This window comes from Poecilia latipinna, unplaced genomic scaffold (genome assembly GCF_001443285.1).
Source record: "Poecilia latipinna isolate Pla-1442-1.1 unplaced genomic scaffold, P_latipinna-1.0 Scaffold352, whole genome shotgun sequence".
In the NCBI taxonomy this organism is placed as follows: domain Eukaryota; kingdom Metazoa; phylum Chordata; class Actinopteri; order Cyprinodontiformes; family Poeciliidae; genus Poecilia; species Poecilia latipinna.
The window spans coordinates 225344-249689 of record NW_015112968.1 but is presented as its reverse complement, the minus strand read 5'-3'; the positions used below and the strand labels follow the sequence as shown (position 1 = coordinate 249689).

The 24346-nt window shown below is 39.6% G+C and overlaps 1 protein-coding gene across 6 annotated transcripts in view; it reads left to right on the top strand.

Moving 5' to 3' along the window:
* Positions 1-464: 464 nt before the first annotated feature.
* Positions 465-24346, top strand: part of lpp (LIM domain containing preferred translocation partner in lipoma) — a 208967-nt gene continuing 185085 nt past the window's right edge. For 2 of the 6 annotated variants that reach the window (XM_015035946.1, XM_015035945.1), the window contains exons 1-2: positions 466-647; positions 9475-9535. The gene's annotated coding sequence lies outside the window, so the exon portion shown is untranslated. The other 4 variants (XM_015035951.1, XM_015035947.1, XM_015035949.1 and 1 more) reach the window with 4 other exon arrangements.

Here is a 24346-nt window from a genome sequence, read left to right as displayed (position 1 = left end):
ACATTAAGCTTGAGTAGTTTTACCAGTGCGTATTTGATCAGAGAAACATCTGAACATGTAAACAACATAGGATTTTGAACAGAGTTTTCTTTGAGAATTTCCCCTATAAGGGCATGCAAGACATGCTTCTTCTCCAGTTTGGAGCCATAAAAAGAAACACAGCTCGTATTTCAATTTAATATTTTATACTTTGAAAATGAAAAACCTCTGGTTTGTGTTGATTGATGATGAGAACATCCAGTTATCAAAACTTGCACAGACTGGGATAGAGCCCCCTTAAACTGTCTGAAGCCCAGAGTCCCGGAGAATCCTGAATACGCCTCTGACTGTACAATAAACGTGGAGATGTTTCATTTTATGCGCAGGGAGAAGTAATTTAAAGTATATTGCTCTTTTCCCTCTGTGCAGACAGCAGTGTGTGAGTGCTGTGCCGCGTGTGTGTGTCAGTGTTTTGGCCTGCTGCCTTACATGGGCAAACCTCTGATCTGACTGAGACGGCTGGAATTTCAGGGCGTGACGTCACTGCCTTCAACTCTCCCACAATTTGGATCAAGAAAAGTTGGACTTCTCCCTTTTTTTGGGGGTGGGGGGGCTGTCTTTTTTTTTGGTTGGGACTTCAGCCTCTCTCTCGTTTCCTAGAAAGCGAGGTAAGCCCGAGCATCGGTTCCACTTCTTTTGTTGAAACGGTTTAAGCTGACCGGGCTCTGCTCGGCTTGGTAAACTGATTGCAGCTTGGAGCAGCTCCTCTCTGCAGTTTTGTTCGGCCTTGTTGGGACGCGAATATGAGTTTGACTGTAGCTCGGACGGAGTTAACAGTGAGGGCGTGGACTCGACGCGGATAGCCTTGGCCCGGTAGGAATGTTACATTAGGGTACTAACAAAGCTAACATGTCGCTAGCTCGAGCTGAGAGAGGAGCTCATTCATGCGTTGAGGGGAGAAGAAAAAAAAAAAAAATCAGACAGCGTGTGCAGCCCGTCAAAAGTTTCGGGACTCCCTGCTTCTCTGAAGAGAGAGAGGGGGCCGGGGGTGGTGGGTTCTGCTTTAGCTTTAGTGGTCCACAAGCCGAGCAATGCGGAAGAACAGACTGTCACCGGAGAGTGAAGGAGAGCCCCTTTTTCTGCACAGAAATATGTCGCCGAGTTTCACTATAAAGAAACTCGTGCTCACTGAAGTCGCAGAAAACCGGTGTCTGTCCTTATTTATTTAGTTAGTTTTCAGGCGTAGCGGGTGACGTATGACAAGACCTGGCTGGGTGTTTACGACAGCGCAGATTTGCCACGTTAGTGCAGTTCACGGTGGGTGTCATTAAAGTTGCAGGCAGTTGTATGTCATCGTGGGGTTACCGCGAAGGCTGTGTCCTTTAGACCTTACATGTTAGACCCCCTTATCGCTCAAATACGTAGACAGAGAGATAATTAAGCAGACCTGACAGTGGGCCTGTGTCATCCTCAGAGCACTGCTCTGAGATCAGTATGCAGGCCTGGAGTTCAAAGAACACACCAGGCTCCTCAGAGCCACACTTTACAGCATAATGTAACTTATTTCTTCATATGTAGCACTGAGCATCATGGCATATATAACAGAATAATGATATTAGATACCCTCTCTGTGTTTTACTTAATGTTTACCTGTTTCATCACTCATCTGATTACAAAAAATCTGACCATAAGATGCTGCAAAGTTCACAGTGATGCAGCTGTAATGACATCAAGAGTAAACCATTCACTTCAAGGATCTACTTCCTTGTTTTCACAGAAACCCAGCATGGGTCGGTGTGGTTTGGTACCCTATAGGGGTACGCTGTAGCCCCTTCTCCAATTTCAAGTCTCATTCTAGCTGGTTAATGTCAGGTTCGGTTCTAGTCAAGTTGGTTGTGTCTCCTCATGGCAGGCTGTTCCTCACTAAAATGGAGGAACGTGGACAGGCTGTGGGTGCGCAGGTTTGGTAGTCCAGTTTTTCCCAACCTTGGTCCTCAAGGCACACTGCCCTGCATGTTTTAGATGATTCTCTGCCTCATTCAGCTGATTACATTTCAGCAAACCCCTGTCAGTTGAAATCACCTAGGCTGAAGCAAGGAAACGCATTAAACATGCAGGGCAGTGTGCCTTGAAGTCCAGGGTTGGGAAACGCTGCTGTAGTCGACGCTCCAGTGTTATTTTTTGCATGCACCCTTAGGCGGCCAGTTTCTCTGAAATCTCTTTTTTTATTTGTTTGTTGCGGGTTGTCCTGTACAGTTGATGCCGTAGATGCTGTTCCACCACAATTGAAAAAAAGATTTGCACCTCAATGTTTGACCAATAAATTACTGATTTGCATCTCACCAACTACAGTCTTGTTGCAGGTTCCATGTATTCTGCTTATTCAGGAGATCTTTCCACTACCAGTTGGACTCTCACTGGACAGGCGGGGATAAACCCAAATGTCTAACATTGCATGATACTAGAGTGACAACGTTTCTGTCCCCCAATCAATGGCCTGTGTTGTATGATACCAGTAGTTAACTGTACCAATGTTCTACGGACCTACAAATGAATTGAGCTCAGCAATGATGCGGTAAGGTTTGGTTCTATGGGACTGTTTTATAGTGGATACAGACAAAATAGTCGTCCCAGCCGCACCGACCTTTGCTGGACTGGTCAGTTTAAGCGAGGCCTATTTATTGTACTTACTATTGAGGACACTTGCTGTGCTTATAACTCTGCAGCTCACAACTTAGGCACCTGTCCACACAGGAATGCTTCCAGAAATGTCTTCATACACATGGAAACACCAACAACATCCCGAAAATGCTATTTTTACTTTGCTAGACCTGCAAGTGGCACAAAACATGGAGTACAGGACACTCGCATAAAGCCAAGAAAACAAGAATGAAAAACAACAAATTAGAGTTTAGCTGTGTGGCGTAACAACAAAGTCAAGCTTTTTCTCTTTCATGTTTTATCATAAAATGAATAATCTGCAAGACCAACATGTAGTCTGCCGCTATTGTTTATGTGTGACACATTTGAGGTTATAGGTCAAGTTAAAGGTTGGGCTATTATGTCATTACATGAGGGTGACATTTTAACTATGGGGCCAATTTTTTTTTTTTTTTTTTTTTTAAGAGTTCCCATTTTAGAAAAACAAAACTTTCCCCTGCGCATTGGACGCAAGTCCAGATTCTAAAATACAAAGTGGTTCTGCGTTCAAATGCCATTTTCATTGAGCCGTGAAAAAACAAGCCGGGTCGACTCCGTTTTGTTCCAGCTGTGTAGCATAGAGAAGTTCTGTAATCTCCTTCCTCCCAGATGTTGCTGTGCGCTTTTCTGTCAGCTGGCTGAGTGAAGGCATCTGTTGCCTCGATCTGTAGGACTTTTCGTTTATATTACTAATTTTGGTCTCTTCGAGCATTACTACATCACACACCCCAAAAAGGTGTCATACATAATCTGTGACGTCACTTTAACTATGTGAATCGAGCTCCGGCTTAATTTTTTTGTAACACCTAGGTCTATTTTTTGTGAGCCATTCAGATAAAAATGACAATTTAATTATAAATAAATTATGACTGTAAGATTTAATATGTTCCTTTAAGAGCAGTGAACTTGTAGTTTTCTTTTAGAAAGGGCAGTTAGATAAAGCTATGATTTTTGTTTTAAATTTTCAATCTTTGTTACTGTACTATTTTTACACCATGAGAATCTATTACCAGCCTGCTCTGTAAAAGAGAAGCACATGAGAGAATCCTTGTAAAAATGGAGTTTAATTCTATTTTCTGTTGCACGATTCATACATATTCCAATATAAAGTGCTTTTACAGAACAAACAGCACATTGAAGCACAAGATGACGAGACTAACAATACATTAATGGAGCTGCGTTCAGCTTTATGCATGACTTAAAAAAAAAGGAAGTAGTAAAATACAAATTGAAGCGGATTGATAAGAACCAATGACAGAAACTGATAAACTGTTGAGATAAGCTTTAGTCTTTGTAGAAAAAGTTGCATTAAACAATAATGTTGTCAGTTCTGATTTAAATTAGTTTCTGCACATGCCAACTTTTTAAGGAAGTTGGTTCCAATGCTGAGGAGCAGAGAAACGGTATGGTGCCTTGTTTGGTTCTGGTTCTTGTCCTGGATACACAAAGGTCTCTGATGACCTGAGGGATTTTTTTTCTATTACACCTGATTAGCAACTCCAAACTGCAGTTGTTCTCAAACCAATAAGGAGATGTTAAATCTACCATTTTACTAACTGGAAGCGCAGTAGCTTAGAGACTGGTGTCCTATAATCCCTTTTCTGACTGTTGGTCAAGACTCTGGCTTGCGCTGCCTCGCTGGTTTTTCTTCTTTATTGAGTTATATCTAATACATGCGAGGACACTTTTTATCTTCATTTATCCAGTCACTTATGTTGGGTTATCAACATTTTTATTTGACTTGGGTTTGAATGTGAAGAAATTAATTGCATTCGGAAAACATAAAGTATTGTTTATTTTGTGTGTGTTTCAGGCTGAAGGGTGAAGCATTTACAGTGTAGTGATACTTTTTAATTTGCTACATTACAAATCATGAACCAGACCATGTTTGGCTGAAAAAGTCTTTGTTTATATAGTCTTTTAAATAACTGCACAGTATTATTTTTCTTGTGTGGTAAATGTGTACTTATATATTTTTTTACCTTTGTGTGAATATTTCCGCTAAATTCTATTCTATTCCGTCTCCTCCCAATTGGTCAAAATTCCTATTTGCTGAAATGATCGGAAAAATTGAGTCAATTTTGCTGCAGTGTCAGCAAATTCAAGCATTTAGAATGCTGCTGTGAGTAAATTTCCATTGTTGTAAAATTAACTTCAACTTAGCAAAGTTTATATGTGAACATTTCATTACAAAATTTGAACACAATTTCCATAAATTCTGAGGTGGTTGCAAATTTATGGAGTGTATATATGTGTTTAAAAGTTGCAAGTCATGTTATAAGATTTCTTCAAGATGTTCAAAATAACTGGGATGGTGTGGTTTAGCTTGAGATCAAATGACATATTCTACAATACCATGGCAGTAGAAAGGCAACCCTGTTATTTAAAGCTGTTTTTTGATATCGCATAGAAATACAAGGCATGTCAGTACAGCATGACTGGTATGTTACAATAATCTATTGTACTAAAAATTAATGCTCGAGTTTTTTTTCTTCCTTGTAGATGACAGCTGTAAAAGAAATGTAGATTTTAGTCTGTAAACATACTTATGACACACTGTAAGTTTTAGCACCACCGTACAGTAGATCGTTAGGTGCTCATGTCCCGACAATGCATTTCTAAGCCCAAAAAGAAGACATGCCTTTTTAGATTTAAGCTTGAGTAAATTCTGCCCCATTTACTCAAGTGTATTGCATGTAGTCACTTACTGTATAACTTTAAAGGACTGTAGTCTTGTGGTGACGAAGAAATGTAAATGTCATCAGCCAAGGTGTGGTAAGAGATGATGCAACACTGTATAATCTAAACAAGGGGGAGCATGTGAATATTGAATGAAAATGGGCTGAGAACACAGCCTTGAGGCACCCCACATCTTTGCTTCTCTCAGACTTATAATTTCCAGATGGCACTAACTGGTTCTGGTCCGTCGAGGGAGATCTACACCGAGCCGGAAAGTCACAGCTACTTTTCTCCATCAGTCAGGGTGTTATGATAAAGTCAAATATGCATAGAAGTCATATACAATCATATGGATTCTAGGTTATGGTGGACAGAAATATGCAGAGTGCGCTGTTATAATGATCCTCCCTAGAGTGTTCTTTATATTCACCTTCTAATTACCGTCTGGATTGCAAAACCCTGTGTATCTAAGAAGAGATGCATTGTGAGATTCTTGTGTAGTGTGAATGAACTTGTACACCATAGTTACAGAGAGTCGGTCCAGGTTCCTCATGTTAAGTAGGTTTTCAGTTATTCATGTGAAGGTCTCCCGCCTCCTGCCTCCTTAACCAAAAACCTTTGTGAAAGTTTAGAGCCTCCGCTCCGCTCCCTCCTCGTGAGAGCAACAAGAACGTCGGTCGAGACCTTAGATGTGACTCCGTTATGAAATGAAAAATAAATCCCAACTTTCTTCTCTTAAAAAGACTGAACACAAAGTTTGGCTTAGATGTGAATTTCAAATCAATAACACAAGGTCCCCCGAGGGAGAGCTGTCATCAAACCGAATACATCTGCGTCACTGCGACACATTTTCAACTCAACCAACATTAAACAGAACCGTCTTTAAAATCTCAGGCTAAAAAGGGACTCATTTGACAGCGCTGATGATGTTTAAGTTGAAAGATAAATGCCTCGGCTGCCTTTGAGCCCGGGCCCCCCTAGTAGCTTCTGCTGTTTGTGTTTCTTGGCATATTTTAATGAGGAAACTCTTGAAGGAGTTTGATTCTGGGTGGTGGATTTTTAAAAGGAGGGGGGAAATAACCCTCCACCTGTTGTCATGAGCAAAAGTGTGTCAGATGAGACATAGTTCACAAAGAATTACCACATAATATTTCTGTAATTGTCATATATATTTTTTCCCCACTGTAAGAATGAGTGGAGAAAAAAAAAGCCAATTGATATAAAACTCATTTTAATTTGCTGATGCAGATTATGCATAAATATTTAAGAAGAAATTATCATTTATTAAAGGAGAATATGTTCATGCTAGTCAAAAACTGTCAAAATCTGTTCTTCTTAGTACCAAGACATAGTTTTGCAAATATTTCCAAACGCTTTTCAAACGGATCGCTGCTCAGGGAGTTTTTCCCTTCGAGATCTCCTCTTGTGGCTAAAGGAAGAGAAAGTTGTACTTGTGGAGCAGAAATGTCTCCTGGATGGCATTGAGTTCAGGATCATGAAGAAATTGGTAATTGTTCAGGGTCTTGGAAGAGTAAAGGTTGGACTCTAAACCACTTTAAATGGTTTAGCTTGTCATTCCGAATGTTGTCGTGTTTTCCTCCACACTGAAGTGGGTGCCAGCCTGACTATTTTCACTAAAGTGGTCCAGTTTTTAAATGATCTAAAAACCTGTCCGATTTAATTTTCCACAGCCATGGAGCAAGCTTACTGCCAGCTCAATGTCACTCTGTTTTTTCAGAACTTGTCTGATCTTTCCTGTTTTTAAGTTTTACGAGACAGCGTAAAAATACATCTAAATTATTAGCTGTGTTATAGAGTACAGTTTGTATATGTGAACAAATTTCATAATATACAATGCTGAAGTTGTGTGGATGCACCTTGTTGTGACACACATTTTAAAAAAAAAATTCAGTCAAAATACAAACAAATCTGTTGGAAGAAAACACCTGAAAAAACCTTAACCTCAATAACCTTATTACACAGGTTACTGCACAGGCTAAAATGATATAATGCTTGAAATTCCCTCCAACACCCGATATACCTTAAGCTGTCATCCTCAAACACTGTAATATTTTAAAGTTGTCTTACAATATTACCTTGAAAAATATCGTTCCTAACAGGAAGCTGTGGTTGTTTTGATGCAATCTGATTGGCTGACAGGTTTTCACGTTTGTGCTACACTGCCCCCTATGGGTTTGGAAAGTCTAAAACAATGCACAGATGCGTACTTGTGCGGGTTTATGTGGATGAAAACTGTTGTTGATTTGGGTGTTTGCTTAGACTGAAAGTAGGGGCTGCACAAGATTAGGAAAATAACAATAAAAACGGCATTACTGCTGAATATTGTATTAATATGAGTTGTGATAAGCCTGCATTTCCTTCATTGTTCTCTTTCTTTTGCATCATTATGGTGTCCATATGTATATATTTAATAAATAAGATTTTGTGGAATTCTTTGTGGTGGTCTTCTACTGATGGCCTAATGATATTTTCAGACAAAGACATAATCTTGGTAAAATATATGTACCCAAAATAAGCTCGAGTACATGTTGTTTTGGGCCTAACAAGCATTTCTTAGCTCCTCACACAACATGCATGGCGTAACATTAACGTACCAATACTTGCTTCAAATGTGTGTAGGACTCTCCAGGATGGGTGCAACATGTAACATGGTGCCTTGCCCCGTATTGCAGATAACATTTTTATTAGTTAGTAGTTTAAAAGAGAAATACTGAAGGACGATTGACTGTTTTGCTCTGATGTTCTGTCTTTGAAAAGACGGTTCAGTGTTTTTACCAACTACAGGATCCTCCATATTCTGTTGCTAGTGTTCTGCGTAGGTTGTTTACACACTAAACAGATTTGTCAATAATACATAAATGATTATGTAACCAGACACCAGAATTATTGAGCCAACAAGCAGACATTATTGACTCACCTGGTTCTGTTGTTGAAAGAGTTTAGTTGGGTAAAGGCAAGCAAGCAGCAAGTTTCTTCTGCTTATTGAAACAACATTTCTTTACTGTTTACCCTTCATGGCAACCAAAATGATAATAATGGGCATTAATAAACTTGTAACCTTGTTACAAGTTTATTATAACACACTTATGACTGAATATGAATTCATTGTGCTTTGCAGCGTTATTTAGGCTTTTCTGCTGTAGGCATTCATTATAGAGAACAGGGACCTGAATTGGCTTTAAACGCATACTTGCACCCATAAATCGACTGACTGCTAAATCGTCCCCAATTTCCTTAATTTTGGGAGATCGTTGATTGTCCTATGCTTACATGAGAATCTGATCTTATCTACCAATCTTATCGACTTCGGCAAAGGTCTGAAAATCATCCTCTGTCCTCTTTTGCTCTGCCATGAAAGAGGGCAGACTTGCAGTATACCCATATTCTAGCAGGTGCAGGTAATATTAGCAGGAAAGGACTAGAATGGTCCAGAAATTTCACACATTAAAGTCTAGAAAATGACGTGAATTGGCAATCAAAGATGAGGGAAAAAAAAGCTCAGCAATGTAAAAATATAGAAAGGAAAGATGAAGGGGTGAAAAGACCAGCTTGTCAAAAACTAGCCAGGCCTATGACTATTGATTGTTTTGACTCTTTATTAAAAAAAAAAAGTTTGTTGATTTTTATGCCAACAGCTTCACGTCAGGAATAGAGTACATGTCTAGGTCCTCTTCTTCTACTGATAACAGCATTTATACCAGCTTAGGAGAGCACCTTGCTGCCCCCAGAAGGCCAACTGTAGAAGCAGCTGGAGGGTTGATTAAATTTACCCCACATTTTTAGAAGTGTATCTCCATTAGATGTGATATCACCTACCAGTTTATTTTTCCCCTCTTGTCGTTGTTTTCTAATGCCATACTGTCCCATGTTTGGTGCCAGGACCTTGACATTCCAGACTAGCTGCCCTGTGGTCATCAGGGGGAGTATGCAGGTCCTTGGCCGAGTTCTTTCCACTCATGAATGACAGAAACCCAGAACAAGCGTGGCTCCCACATGGCTCTGTTTACTATGCTGGTGTGGTCCTCCACAGCCAAATTATAGTTAGGTAATCTATTTGTGTAACACAGACTTGTCTGTATTTCTCAATCTCTGCAGATTTCAACACACTGCAAAGGGCTTCAGCTGTCTTCCAGTAATCCCAAAGAGGGAAATAAAGGTAGGATTACTTTTGGTGTATTTCTGTATTGTGACTTGCATGTTCTGTTGTGTTCCTTTTTTGTGTTCACTTCCACTTTCGCAACATAAATATGGATATATTTGGCACACTCTATTGTGGTAAACTAGATGTTCTGCAGGAAGTTTAAAGGTAACCCTAAGCTCAGCATGCACCCATTATTAATACAGAATTATTCTTCTGTTTGTACTTTTGCACATAAAGTATAAGGTTACTTTCACATCAGGCCACATTCAGACACAAGGTTAGAAAAGAAGGAAGCAGGAAACCCCCACGGTATGAAAGAAATTTGCTTCAGGATGGTGTCACCAGAGTTTATTACAGCTATGCTGATGAAACACCCTAAACTTCAACTAGGACACCAGTTAAGTGATACTTAAGCTTATAAAGTGCTTTGTTCTGACTAAGATTTATGTGATAATTTTGACAGTTGTAATGCTGAATGAATTTGAATATGTTTTATGAAGTGAGAAATGTTTGTGTTCAGTTTCCAGGCAGTATTGCCTTGACTTGAACTGGAAATAAGATTCATGCCAGCTGTTGCATATGCAGTGTCTTGCAAAAAGTCTTCACTCATGAGCCGAGCGATACTCAAAGTATCACAGAATTGTGACGTGGAGGGAAAGCGACATGGGTTTGTCTTTTTTAAAAACTGTAGAGTTTGCACATGGTGCACCTGCTCCACCAGCCGAGCCACACTGAACCCCAGACATCAGAGTTAAAGTCTCGCAGATTGTCAGGTGGATTCAGGTCTGGACTTTGATATTGTAGGCGTTTCCCTTTTGCCACATAGCTGAACTATAATCAGTGGGATTTTACCAGGCTTCTGTAGCTCTTGAGGCAGTAATGCAATAATTTGAATTATTCAGATGCAATGTATCAGTGTTAACATCACTGCCAGTCTTTTTTTAGAGTTTTGGTTCTGGTTCCCATTAAGTAAAACTTGACTTATATTATTATGTAATGCTCCATGTTGTTGCGATTTGTCTATGTTTCGGGATTGACTGTGGAGTATTTGCTTGGACGTGAGACAGTGATGCAGTGTGGGCAAAATCAACAGTGTGGTCATTTTTTCACAAAATATACATATACTATTGGTAAATACCGGTTATCGTTTATAGCAAGATCAATATGAGATATTATTGGCTCAGATTTTCATATATTTGCATCCCTAGTTCGAACCAGGTGTACTGGAGCAGGGATGCATCCAGAACTGGATCCCAACCATTGCATTATAACTCTGGCTGTTTGCTTAGGGTCATCGTCCTGTTGGAAGTTGATCCATTGCCTCAGTCTCACGTCTGTCATGGCCTCTAACACAGTTTTGTTTTGCCAGTACTGCCCCATCTTTAGCTCTTAATTTTAAGCAGCTTCCCTTTGTAAGAAGAAGCATCTAGACAGCATAATTATGCCTCCCTTTTCTTTAAAACTCTATTTTAACCTGCTCCACAGCTTCGTCCTGTCTAGCATTTCTCCTTAAATGTTGCAGTTGGATTTTATTTACCGGCATTAAAATAAAAAGGGGCTGACTAGAAAAGCCCACCAAAGCCTTTCAGAGTTGTATTTATAAAATATGTGCCGCTCCAAAAATCTCAGTGAAATCCATTGAGGTGTGAGTTTGCCATGTGGGTGTGAATACTTTTGGAGCTCAGTGTACGTCACATGCGCCATGAAGAGTTGGCTTCTGGGTCTCCTCACTGAGGCAGATCAGGTGATATTTATGTAATGTCTTTCCTTGTAATCACTAGATTTACAGTTTTCCTTCATAACTTCATATTTGAACAAACAGCAAATTTAAGCAGTGCAGAGTCTCCAGCTTTCCTCTGGCCTTCAGATTGAAGCACAATGCAGTGAACACAGTTGGATGTTTAGAAAAGTGATATTTTCAAATGGTCTTAGCAACTTTTTTTCTTTCTACAAATTGCCATGGAAATAAATGTAATAAATAAAAAAAAAAAAAAAAAAAAAGCTGACCGCATGCAGAAACCTTACTTAATGTCTTGGCGTTCTGTATCCACCAACTGGAGAATTTTGTGGCATCATGGCTTTTCTCTTTGGTGTCGAAGGCATGGCCTTGAAGAACATTAATACAAAGGCAGCCGGTGTCTGAATAGCATTGTACTGCCTCCTTAATATAAAGATAAAAACATTTCTACATATGTTTGAAATGTTTTTCTTTTATGTGCCGACATGTCCTTCTAAACATGTATTAAGTATAGTCTGTGGAAATTTGATTATTCTTGAAAATAAGTACCTCCTAGTTTTAATTTCCTAATATTCTTATCTTAAAAGCTCCACAATTTGGGGAAAGAAAAAAAAAACCTCTCTTCACACTAAATCAGGAAATCCTATTTCCACCGTGTTTTGGTGTCCTAATAAATATCGCACAGAGTATATTTAGGGAAATTTCTCCAGGAACAACGTTTTTGCTAATAATGCGTGAACATGAACTGCACTGATTGGTGGTCCTTTCCTGAGGGACCTGTGTAAAGTAGGTTGTGCTGTTTCAGGAAATGAGGACTCTCAAGCTGCTCCTCAATACAATCCCAGTCCAGGAAGGTCAATGCAATGTTCTCCCTTAGCAGCTGTTAAGCTTTTGACCCATGGCTCTCATGGGAGTAATCAGACTTTAATTACACCTTCTTAATCACTTGAAGACAATCTGTGCAGGGAGATGACTTCATGTGGTAGGTAAATAAGCGATCTCTACCTGCCAGTTTTTGCAGGGTGAATTCTGTTTCTCTGCAATTTAGCAACGCACTGACCTAATCCTGTCCAACTTTAAGTCTGATCAGACTCTCTCTGAAAAGGAAAATATTTCTCCTCTGTTCATCAGTATTACCACGTGCTTTCTGCTGATGACTTGGACTCTTTAACATGTGTTTCCTTTCGTTGCTAGAAATGGATCATTTGGAGTTTTTTTGCAGGATAGCTTTGCTACGGTTGCAATGGTTCTAAACATGTCTGACTCGACACACAGTCTTCAGCAAACTCACGTCTTCCTCCATCTTCATGCTGAGCATTTTGTTGGCGTGCCATGCTAATGCTAGCTTGTTTGCTGTTTCTGTTTTTTTTGACCTTGTAACATACAGTGACCCCCACCTATTTGCAGTTCAGTGTTTCAGGATTTTTCTGTGCATCTTAAGTCCAAATTATTAATTAATTAATTATTAAATAATTTGCCTATTTTAGAATGTTTTTCTAAAATAATCAATAGCAAATGTCCAAATACCTCAAATACCTCTATGCAATTCTACTTGACAGTCACTAAAATCTGGTGTTTGCAAAGTAGCCAATCCAGGAGTGCCCCTCCTTTTCCTTGGTACTAGTTTTCTGTACCCCAAACGGAGAAAAGGAAGACTAGGTATTAGCTTCTGCGGTAGTGCTAATGCAGTTTCCAGTGTTCATATTAATGTACATTTGATTTTAGAGTGATTAAAGTAGGCAGTTATAAGCTCAAATATTCAAAGATTTTAGATAGTCATGGTTGACTTTGGTCTCTAACCCCCACTCTTGGAGTCAGAGAGTGGACTGACTCCAAGAGTCAGTCCAATGGAGTCCATTGGAGTCATTGGACCCTTGGTATTCACCAAGAGTCCAATGTAGTTCATTGCTGTTCCAGTTCATCTTGTGTGGACAAACCACATGAAGGAAAAAGTCTGTCTTTTATATGCATTATAAACCTAGAATTTAACTTGAACTACTTAAAACTGAATCACAAGCTTCCCTCAACACAGATTTTTCTCCTTTACTAGGGACCATCTGTCAGTAACGTAGGACAGCAGGTCACATGGCAGAGGAAAAAGAGAGACATTAAACTCAAGCTCCAAATGTGTTCTCCATCATTGTAATGAGTAAAAATCTAATTATTTAGGTTAACCGTGCACAGAAACATAGATAATTTATTAAAAAAAATTTCATATTTCCATTACAAGGCGTCTAATGTTTATTCAGGCAGGGTGGCTAATAGGAAGGCTAATCAGAGTACAGAAAAGTGACTCTGTCTGCTACATTACTAAAAACATTTAACCTCTGTCTGCTATTAAATGTGATGGATTTGAAAATGTGGTTGAGCATCTACATTGTCAAGAAAATACACACAAAGACTGCAACGTTAGCTAGCCATGTTGTTCATGCTAATTGGTAGTTTATTGTAAAGTGTCGTTGAAGGTCCTGAAAAGCTCTACAGAAATACGAAGTCATTTTATCTCATAGTTTGTTTGCCTAGAAAGTCTGTTTGGGGATGTATGAATGCACAATCGAGAAAAGCAGGAAGAAGACCATTGCATTCTGGGTAAAGACAACAATAACAAATACGAGAGTCTACTGCTAGCGGGAGAAATGGCTCGTGATCTTTTACTAAAGACAGAAGAGAAATCCTACAATCAGTAAAATCTGACGTTACTCCATCTTTGTTTACATTTCATTAAGAATGAAGTTTCCCTCAGTGTGTTCTTCTGGGGTTTTTGTGTTGTTTCATTCAGCAGTTCTTGCTGCAGCACCACCTCAGGCGAGGAGGTGAAGTGTTTTTTCAAATGTTTGGGCCATTTAAGACAGTTCAGTGTGAAAGTGAACAGCACGTGTAACAAATGTTGCAATCTTGGTCCCTCATCTACTGGACTATCAGTTGTGAAAACACCCTTAAAATGTCCACTCAGCAGTCACTTTGTGTTATCTAAAAATGATATGAAAACTGTTTCTTCCCCTCCTCGTCTATCTCCTTGTGTGGTAATTTTTAAAGATAAATTGGAACCTAATGTTGGTGTCAGCAGCTCACCCAGTGGAAGTCAGTCGCAAAATTCTCATCAGCCTTTCTCTTTATTTTCATCCTTAAAAAGTAAGAGTTGAGATAACAGTCTCCCGTTTTCATCCATCTTAGGTCAGACTGAACCCCAAACAACTGCGAAAAGTTCCCTGCAATCTTCATCATTATTATTCCAAGTGAGAGGTATGCACCACAGAACTGGCTCCGTGGCTCGCATAGTTTGGCATTCCTAGCTAAAAGCAAACCAAACTGATATTGCCCTCAATACTGTCTCCATATTTTCTCCATATTTGGAAATGTTTACCTCCTCGTGATGGTTGACAGAGGTTGGAAGAGGGGATGTGAGTCATTTTAGCAGCGCAAAGCCTTTCTAAGGGTGAGAGGAGTCTTCCAACTGAGTGCCATTTAGTAGAGCTAGCAGTTCTGTGTGCCGCAAAGATCTAAAGAGAAGCTGTGAGTATCATTTTGGGCTTCGTTTATAACACGAGTTAAACAACGTTAAAATGGCTGATTCATCCATGTTTCCTGCTGCATTTCCTGAAACGCTGTAGATTATGTTGCTTTCAGAGGTGGAAAAGGAGTGTGTGGGGAGGGCAGTTTGCCATTATTAGCTGCCGCTTGATAGGAAGCTTGAGTGGTGTCAGGGAGGTGTCATTGTTGTTTACTTGCTTTAGGTGCCACACAGAATGTTCCAGTTTGTATCTGTAAATATGGAAAAGACAAGCCAATTGTTTGGGATTGTTTCACCTAGGAAATCTGGAAGTCTTTTCCCTTTTCCCAGCAGCAGACCTGCTTGACACTTGGATGTTTCTTTTAACCTCCCGCTTTGAGTGTGTCTGACAGGGCAGCACTTGGAGCTTAGAGGTGATAAACAAAAGCTCAGAGATTTAATAGATTAGATATTTTTGGCTCCAATTTGGTAAAAAGCCTGGCATGTTTTACTGTGGATATATTTTGCTTGTGTGAGTGTGTGAGAGAGAGAGAGAGAGAAAGAGAAAGTAAACAAGACAGCTTGGTTCATTGAATAAATGTGGCTTTGCAAACATCCACTCTAACTGATGGCTACACCTTAACAAGTCTGACCTCCCTCCTGGCTCTATTTCTCACACTTCAAAGATTTTATTGCGCCTACCTGGCAGCTTTTTCTCCGCCACAAGTTAAGGAAGAGCTAAATGATTTTACTTGGCTGTGGGGGCTGCTGCTGCTGCTGCCCATACTGATGGTTTAATGCAATTATTGTGATTGGGCTTGTTTTTCCTGATAGAAGACTTTTCCAAACATACTGTATGCAGCCAATGCATGAAAGTGCATGTCTATATCAATATAATGTCTGAAAAAGCAGCAGGAAGGACCACGTCTGCTTTTAATCCTGTTCTTTTCTTCTCTAAGCGCAGAAGAAATGTTTGACAAAAATAAGCTAAAGAAGTGTAACTTTTGGTGATTTTGATAATGATTTAATTTAAGAAAGACTAATCAGTTAATCATGAATTAACTGTAATTAAGCACACTTTTTGGGGTTCAGTTTCACTTCTGCTAGTTCCAGATATGAAGATTTAGAATTTTAACGACACCATGAAATAGGCTAGAATCTATTAAGGGGCAGTATTATGTAAAATTGACTTTTTTTTTTCAGCTTTACATCATGTTGTAATGTTATTCCCTCATCAAAACATACCCTGAGTGCTGCTTTGATAATTTCATGCATGTTTGAGAAATCCTTGGATCTCCCGTGGCAACCATTCAGTTGTGCAAAACGCCTGGGTGGAACCGACCGCCGCCTTCGAGCATGAAGCTCCTTCTCAGAGCTGCAGTTCTCAAGCTTCTGAGCAGCTCTCTCCATGACTCCCCCACTCAGCTCCTTCAGACTAGCCAGCTGCAATTAGCAGATATCTGGTGGAACTGCGCATCTACTGAGCTCATGATACAAGCTACTTCTCAGTGCAGCACTGGTAAAAATGTTAAACGATCAACAAAGGAGCCATGTTGTGTTGACTTCCTGAAGGCGGAGTTTCAGAAAGAGCAGGACTTTAAAGAGACAGAGGCCCAGTTATTTTATATGACATTTTTGTAACCGCCGAAAGTTACATAGTTGGTGTTCTCGTCCTAACACTGGCTGCGTTCCAGGCAGGATCCCTCGAAGTCTTATGCGAGTTTAAGAAATGCCTTTTTTAGTTATTTTATTCTTTATGAGCTCATGTGAAGCCTTTCAGAAGCCTTTCACTTGTGCTATAACTGTGCTATAGAATAGCACAATCAAGCCTGGAAAGCGCATAATGCTGCCCAGTTTAAAAAGTAACAACATCTTCTTTGGACCACTAACAGCTAAATGGTGAAAACGTGGAACCATGCGAATCATCTCAGGACCAGCTTCCTAACCAAGATTCCTTTAATGTCGGCCAAAATTGATAATGAAAGAAGCAGGAGGTAAGGCTTTTGAAAGAACTATGATCGGCCTGAAAACTGCAATTGGTGCACAAGTGGCAAAAATGGCCTCCATATACAAAACCCTCTGCTGACCAAGACAAATCTCGTTTACCGAAAAACATTCTGATGACCATCAAAACTTTTGGAAAAATATTGTGGATTCATCAGAGAAAAGTGGAACGTCTTCCAGAAAAACTTGAAAAATAATAATATAAAATTAACAAATTAACACCTACAGTCAGATATGATGGTGGTAGTTTATTGCCAAATAATGTCAAAGCTTGATCACTCATGGAGTGAGTTATTGAGAAACGATTAACTTCCTGTTTCTCAACTCATTGCAATGCAGCCTTTCTAGTTTCATGTTTTTCTAATGAAGTATTTATCTATTCAATGCAACTGCATATTTTCATGATCTATAGAATATGTAATGTCTTCCTCTGACTAAATGAATGTAATTTCTTAGATTTGATGCTTAAATTACACTTGTAGTACCTCTGATTTTCACTTTTAGTTATTTTATTTCTTAAAAGCGAATACATTTTGGGTAGTAAAGAAAACGTCATTTGTATTCATGTTTAATACTCAAAAAAGGAGAATGTTTTTCATTGCTTCTGTGGTTGTATGGGTTCAAACAGGCCTTACCAGAAACTCCTTCCTTTTAAAATGTTAGTAACACGCCTCACCTGCTCTTGGGTGTTATGAAGAACATTCATGTGCGAGAACATGACTGCTCCTGCCTCACATACCGCCAAATCAGCTGCAGAGCGGGGCAATCTTCAACAGGTGCTCCGTCTTTATTGGCGCCAAGATTCAGCAGTGAGACCTGAGGTTGTTGCGGATCGTTCTTTTTCCAGTACATCCCCTCTTCCAACCCCCTCCACACCTCCAGCACCGTGTCAGGGAGCCGCCAGTCATCTTCCCTGCCTCCAGTCCCTTCAGTTTTGTTTTTCGTCTCTTCTTTGTTGTATTTCAGCTACTGTTGAGACATGAAGGTTAAACATTTATTGCAGATGGTCAGTTCGTCCACCTCTGTGTAGGTTGTAATAAATCAACTGTTCGCTGACTTTCCTTGTTCATACCATTTATACAAAGCCTTGCAGGGGAATTTAGTTCAATTCAAAAATAATTTCCAAAGGGAAATTAAATGTTGTATCTCATTTAATTAAAGGAGCAGACAGTATTATTTGTTTTCCAGGCATATTGTCATTTTATAGCACAATCAAGTAACTGCTACCTTCAATTATACAAATGCTACATCCATCCATCCATCCATCCATCAATCAATCAATCAATCAATCAATCAATCAATCAATCAATCAATCAATCAATCAATCAATCAATCAATCAATCAATCAATCCATCAATCCATCAATCCATCAATCCATCAATCCATCAATCCATCAATCCATCAATCCATCAATCCATCCATCCATCCATCCATCCATCCATCCATCAATCAATAAATTTTACTTTGTAATTTAACACTTTGAAATTGGGTCTCCTGTCTCTTTAAAATCTCCTGCTTTTTCTGAAACTCCGCCTTCAGGAAGTCATCACAACAAAGCTTCTCTATTAACCCTTTAGCAACATTTTTACCAGTGTTTCACTGAGAAGTAGCTCATATAATAAATTGGCTAATGAGCAGTTCCACCTGGTGTTTGCTAATTGCTTCTGGCTAGTCTGAAGGAGCTGAGAGTAAAAGTTGTAGGGGAGGTCTGTTCTGTGAGGTGGAAACTGCAGCTCAGAGGAGGAGCTAGGTCCATCCAGGTTTTGCGCAGATTAATGGTTACCATGGGAGATTCAAGGATTTCTCAGTCATGTAAGAATCTAAGCAACACTGTAGCTGTGTTTTTGATGAGCGAGTAACATTATGACGTGTTGTAAAGCTAAAATAGTCAATTTTACATAATACTGCCACTCTAAAGGTGATGGCTGTGGGCAGGAAGGATCTCCTATAGTAGTCTGTATTACAACAAAGAAACCTCCGACTGAAGCAACTCTGCTTTTCTACAACTGTCTTTGTATAATATATATTCTATATATTGTATTCGTACAGCTTCACGTTTTCCACATTGTGTCCTATTAAAAAGAGAACCTCATATATTATTGGTATTTCATAATCTCCATTAGACGTGAAAACGGGGCTACAGGTTATGACTGTCAGAAGGCCGTGGCCATGCTGCTCCTTAAGGGTTTTAATACAAGGCGATACAGTGATGTTCCACAGTGCTGAGACAAAATCCCCCACCAGCTTGGATTGTTTAAAGCGCATCGCGTTACATGTCAGCTCAGCACTATGCGGCGCTGCCTTCAGTCAAATGCACCCATCGATGAGCTCTTGAACAAACAGAACTCTCCAGAAGGTTCTGTGAAACTTAACTATCTGTTAAGTCGGCTTGTATCTCCAGTGACCTTTAAGTGAAAACTATGCAACTTTGGAAAAACAGATGCAGAAACAAAACTTTTGAGGCGCCCAAAACACAGTCCACCACAGCGCCAACGTGACAAACACTGGATCATTGAAAGTTCTCTCCATGTTAATATTACCGTCTGTCTTTAACAAGTCTCATTAAAAGTCTGAATTTTGTGTTTGTTGGATGCAAATGTTAATAAAGCCAACAGCTTTTTAGAGTGTATGCTTGTATTTTTTTGATTGTTTTTAATAATTTAGCTAAAACACTTCATGTCAGCTGTAATGTTACAGAAATACTTCCTTAGATTAACAAACATGGCACCAAAAGTAAGGAATTTGGTGTGTGGTAAAATTTCTTTTAAGTGAAATTTAATATATAGCATTTTTATAACAACTGAAGGTAACATAGTGACTTGATTGTGGTATAATAGCAGCATGTGCCTGGAAAATACACAATACTGCCACTTTAACAAGCTAACATGATCTGTCAATGTTCATTTAGCCTAATTGTGTTAAGTATGGAACAAAAGGCAAGGAAGTTTAGGTCCTGTATTTTTGTTGCTAGTTGTCACTTTTTGACATTTTTAGTTTTCTATATCAAACAGTAGTGATGTTCATCAGGGATTGAAGGAAGCTGAGAGTAAAGCATGGAGGGAGACTCTTCACTGGTCGACCTTGTAATTTCTGAGCAGCCCTCGTTCTTTCAGTAGCTCGTTCTCCCACACTATCAGATGTCTTTGAACAGAGCATGTATGAGATTGTCAAGTATGCCGCATTAATGTTTAACTGCGAGTTACAGAGCTGATAAAAGTCGTTTACAACAACATTATCAGGAGCGCTCCAAAGAATTTCTGATAAGCCGAGTGTTTAAAGCTAGTTTAGAGGTTTCAAGAAGTCGTTTTCTCCAATGCTCTTAAACTGAACTAATCTGGTATCTCTACTTAATTTCAAGACACTGGCATGGACAGATTGAAGGAGATGGTGTGTTTTTTTTTTTTTTCTTTAAGATGAGCCTTCCTAATGAATCTCGTCAATAAATTAAGGCATGATTAACAAGCAATTGCCCAGAGGATTGAACAGAGCTGAGGAGAGTCCAGCTGAAGCGGAGATTATCGTTCCTATTAAGGAGAATCACTTTAAGGGGTTGATTACTTTGCTTGTGTGTGTGTGTGTGTGTGTGTGTGTGTGTGTGTTTTAAAGAGTTTAAATTTGTGTTTACCTTACAGCTATTGATGTCTTCTTATCTGCTATCACTCTGTGCTGTTTGGGCTTCAGGATGCAGATTGAAAGGCTGAGATCACAAACGTGTCGCTTTTGTTTGGGAATAATTACTTCTGTTTTGGAATCGGTAATAAACGGATCAAAACGCCACTTTTTAAAGGTTTTTTTTGTTGTTCTTGTGGCCTTTATTTGAAAGTAGTTTGACTGGAAAGAGGGTAATGAGAGGGGGAAGACACATGGCAAATGTCGCCAGGCTGGGAATTGAACCTGCAACCACTGGCATGAGGACTAAGGCCTCAATACATGGGTTGTGCTTTGCCCCTGCGCCACCACAGCACCCAAAAAGCTGCTTTTTATCTTTTTATTTAACTAGTATAAACATGGCATCATAGATTTATTTATTTTCTTTTTTGTGCATCTGGGTATTCTTTTCACTCCTGGGTTGAATTTTTTTTCCCTTTTTTTGTTCTCCTTGCTACGCTGGACAGATCGAGTCAATAAACAATCTCAGACGCATTATTTTTCAGTAGATTTCAAAGCTCTGGCCGGGCCGCTCGTTTCAGGGAAGGTTTGGCTGCACGCTGGTAGCTGTTATTGTGTTGGAACATGAGTCATTACCTCGCTTAAAGGTCTTCGGCACTTTGATGGCGTTCTTTAGAAGACTTTGCCTGCACTTACTGCTTGTCCGCCCAACATACACGCAAAACAAAAAAACACCTTCACACTCTGATGTTGTCATCAGATTTGTTGGAAACAGCTGATGGAGTCAATTACCGTTTTATAACCATTAAACTTCTCACAATGCAGACTTCAATCTTTTGTTTCTCTTCAAATGTCAAGATTATTTTCGCCTCCAGAGGTCCGTGACAAAGTTTATAGTTCAGATTTTGTTTTCGTACTGAAATTTCACCATAAAAACTGTTTTTACTTGATGATGATCATGGAGCTGCTCACCTTACTTCTGAGGCTTGACCCGTCCTCAGAGAAAGCTCATTTGACTCGCTTCTATCTGGAATTGCAATTTTTTATTTTTTATTTTTTAGTCCTGATGTCTCATGACAGCAGGCGACGGCTGTAATTAGGAGCAGTAAGTTATTGTATCATTGTTGGTTCAATGACAGATTTAATCGACATATTGAGAAATATGATTATATGCTGTTTTTAGGAAAGCAGCTGTACTACTTCCATTTTATTTTTGAAGCAGTAGTTGTAAGACTTTGACTCTACGCAGTGGTAGATGTATTATGTTAAAGGTGCAATAATTTTTTTTCTTTTTAATTTAAACTTTTGCTTGTGATTTACACAATAACGTACAAGATGGCATGCTGAAACTTTGTCATAACAGGACTGTCATGACAACATTTTGTTGAATGATAAACTGTCCCAGAATTTATTGCGATTAAATATATTGTTGTTTTGAGACCATTTTCAAGTAATATAATGGTAATGGTATCATAATACAAGAACACAAACTCCTTTAGCCTCCTCAGCAACTATACAGTAATAGAAGGAGTATAGAAAACCCCAATGTTTCTAATCTGAATGTTCCTGTAAGTTTTGAGGAGCTTTCCATCTGAATTGACGCTACTCCTTTGTAGCTGTATTTGTTTAAGAAGACTTGTTCAAAGAAAGGGGGAACCGTCTGTCGTCCGCTGTAGCTGGTATCTACTTCTGGCTTTTTTTTTTCTGGGTATTCCTCTTTGAATCTCAACCCCCCCCCCCACATTTTTTTAAAACTTTAAATTAGTTAACCAAATTTGTTCTCCTGGATGTACTTTCCGGCTCTCATCTTGAAATTCTCTCCACACTTGTCAGTAATAGCAAACATCCACTGTGGCAGAATGTCGTTGGCAGGAAATCCCTGCCGAGACTCCACTTCTTCACTGGTTTTCCACTCTCGTGGCAACGCCACCAAACTTCCTGAAAAGATTCATGTTTCATATTACAACTAGGAAGGCCAGTTCACGTTGCTTTGCCTTATTTGCAAAACAAGTTTCTGTTGAGAACTTCCCTTTTGTCGTCCGTCACGCTTCGTGGCGGCTGGTGAGCGGCAACCATCGTTAACGGCGTCATGACGGCACTAGCTCCAAACGGCGGAGTGATTGTGTGACATTTCGTCTGTGGCCCTGTCACTTTGGAGATCAGATGCCTCTTTGTGATTAATCTTCGATTAGACAAAAGAGCGGGGCCTAATGAGACTCTTTTTCAGAGGAGTGAGCGATCGGCTCGCTCAGCACACGATGACAGATGCGGCCCCTGGAGGCCGTCAGATTACTGGAGCGTGTTGTTGTGTTGTTGGCAAAACACAACTATTAATGACGTGCCAGAACACCGAAACTGAAAAAACATAAATGACACAAGCATGATGAAAAGATGTTTGAATGGAAACACAGTGAAAGCTGTAAAAAAAAAACCATGAATTTATACTGGCATTTATACATTTAAAATAATTTTACATTTTGTAGAGCATTTTTAACAATTTAAATGACTATAAATAGGGGAAACGTTACAATATTTTTTTTCCCTATGCTTCCTCTTCTTTAAGGGAACTTTATGTGGTAAGTAATGAGAGACCAGATTAGATTAGGGATGTTAGGCTCAAATTAAAACATGTAGATATAATTGGTGAAATTTTATTCGGGTCAATTTCAGATTTTATCTAAAGAGCTTGGATTTTTTTTTACTTCTTTTCTTTTTTACAGCTCTCTTACTGCCGCTGTGACTGTGGTGTCAGCAGCAGAGATTTTACCCCATCACTCTTTGAAAGAGCGGCGTTAACAGAGCTGCACGTATCAGTCCCCTGTGCATATTTCACACGGCTCATTGGCAGGATTAATTGCCAACAAGTCCCCTGTGGTCCAGGAACGCAATTACCAACTGACCCAAATCGCTCTCTTGGCCTGAAGTCACCGTCTCTGCTCTGGCAGCTTTACACCTGAGACACAGTCTCCACATAACCTCGCACAAGGCCCCCACTCCCCACCACAGTCAGGCATCACGGCTCAATTTTAGATTCCTCTGATAGGTGCAGTGTGTGCGGCGCAAGACGGAGAGACCTGACGGGTTCTTTTCTTTCTTTTTTTTAACCCATTAGGCCGTTTTTGTGGTAAGCAAAGGTATCCGGTTACCTTGGGATTTCAAGCTCATGATTTGGGGCTCGTTTATGGGTTTTAATATCTTCTTTTCAGGAATATGCATCCTTTGAATTCTGTCTGTTGCAAATGGGGTGCACTCGTCTTGAAACGAAATGCTAGGCAGACACCAACTGCTAGATAAGTTAGTAAATTTTTAGTTTGCAGATGAGGGTGATGAGATTTAGGGTGGTTTCACACCTGATGGTACACTTTAAATTACCTTGTTGCTGAAAATGTGCTATATAAATAAAATGACCTTACCTTACTTGATTCTGGAGCAAAATTTCAACATCTGTTACATTTTCAGCTACTATGGTTCTCTTTCACACAACAAATCAAAGCTTTTGAAAAAACTGTTCCACCCCCTCGCCTGTGGTGGCGCTGCACCAAGAAGGAACCACTGGAGGAAACAACAGGAATACCTCAGAAGAAGACAAACAGAATCCTCCTTCACAAGTTGCAAACAAAAAAATAGTGGCTTCAGATTTTGAAGTGATTGTAGGATTTCTCTTTTGTCTTTGCTAAAAGGCCATGAGCCATTTCTCCTGCTGTCACCAGACTCTTGAGTTTACCCAGAATGCCCAGCGCTATAGTCTGCTTCCTGCTTTTGGAGTGGTCTTGCATCCATATATGGACTCAAACAACACCAGAGTTAACTTCAACCAAACAGAGAGGTTTGTAGGCATGAGAGTTTGATTTCACATTCACATCTCCCCAAACTTTCTAGGCAAATGAACTAGAGTTGGATTAGAGCAGCTGGTGTGATTGCACCCAGAGTCTTTTGAACAATAACAGCAAAGGGTTTCAAGATGCTGTCAGGTCTGGACTCGATC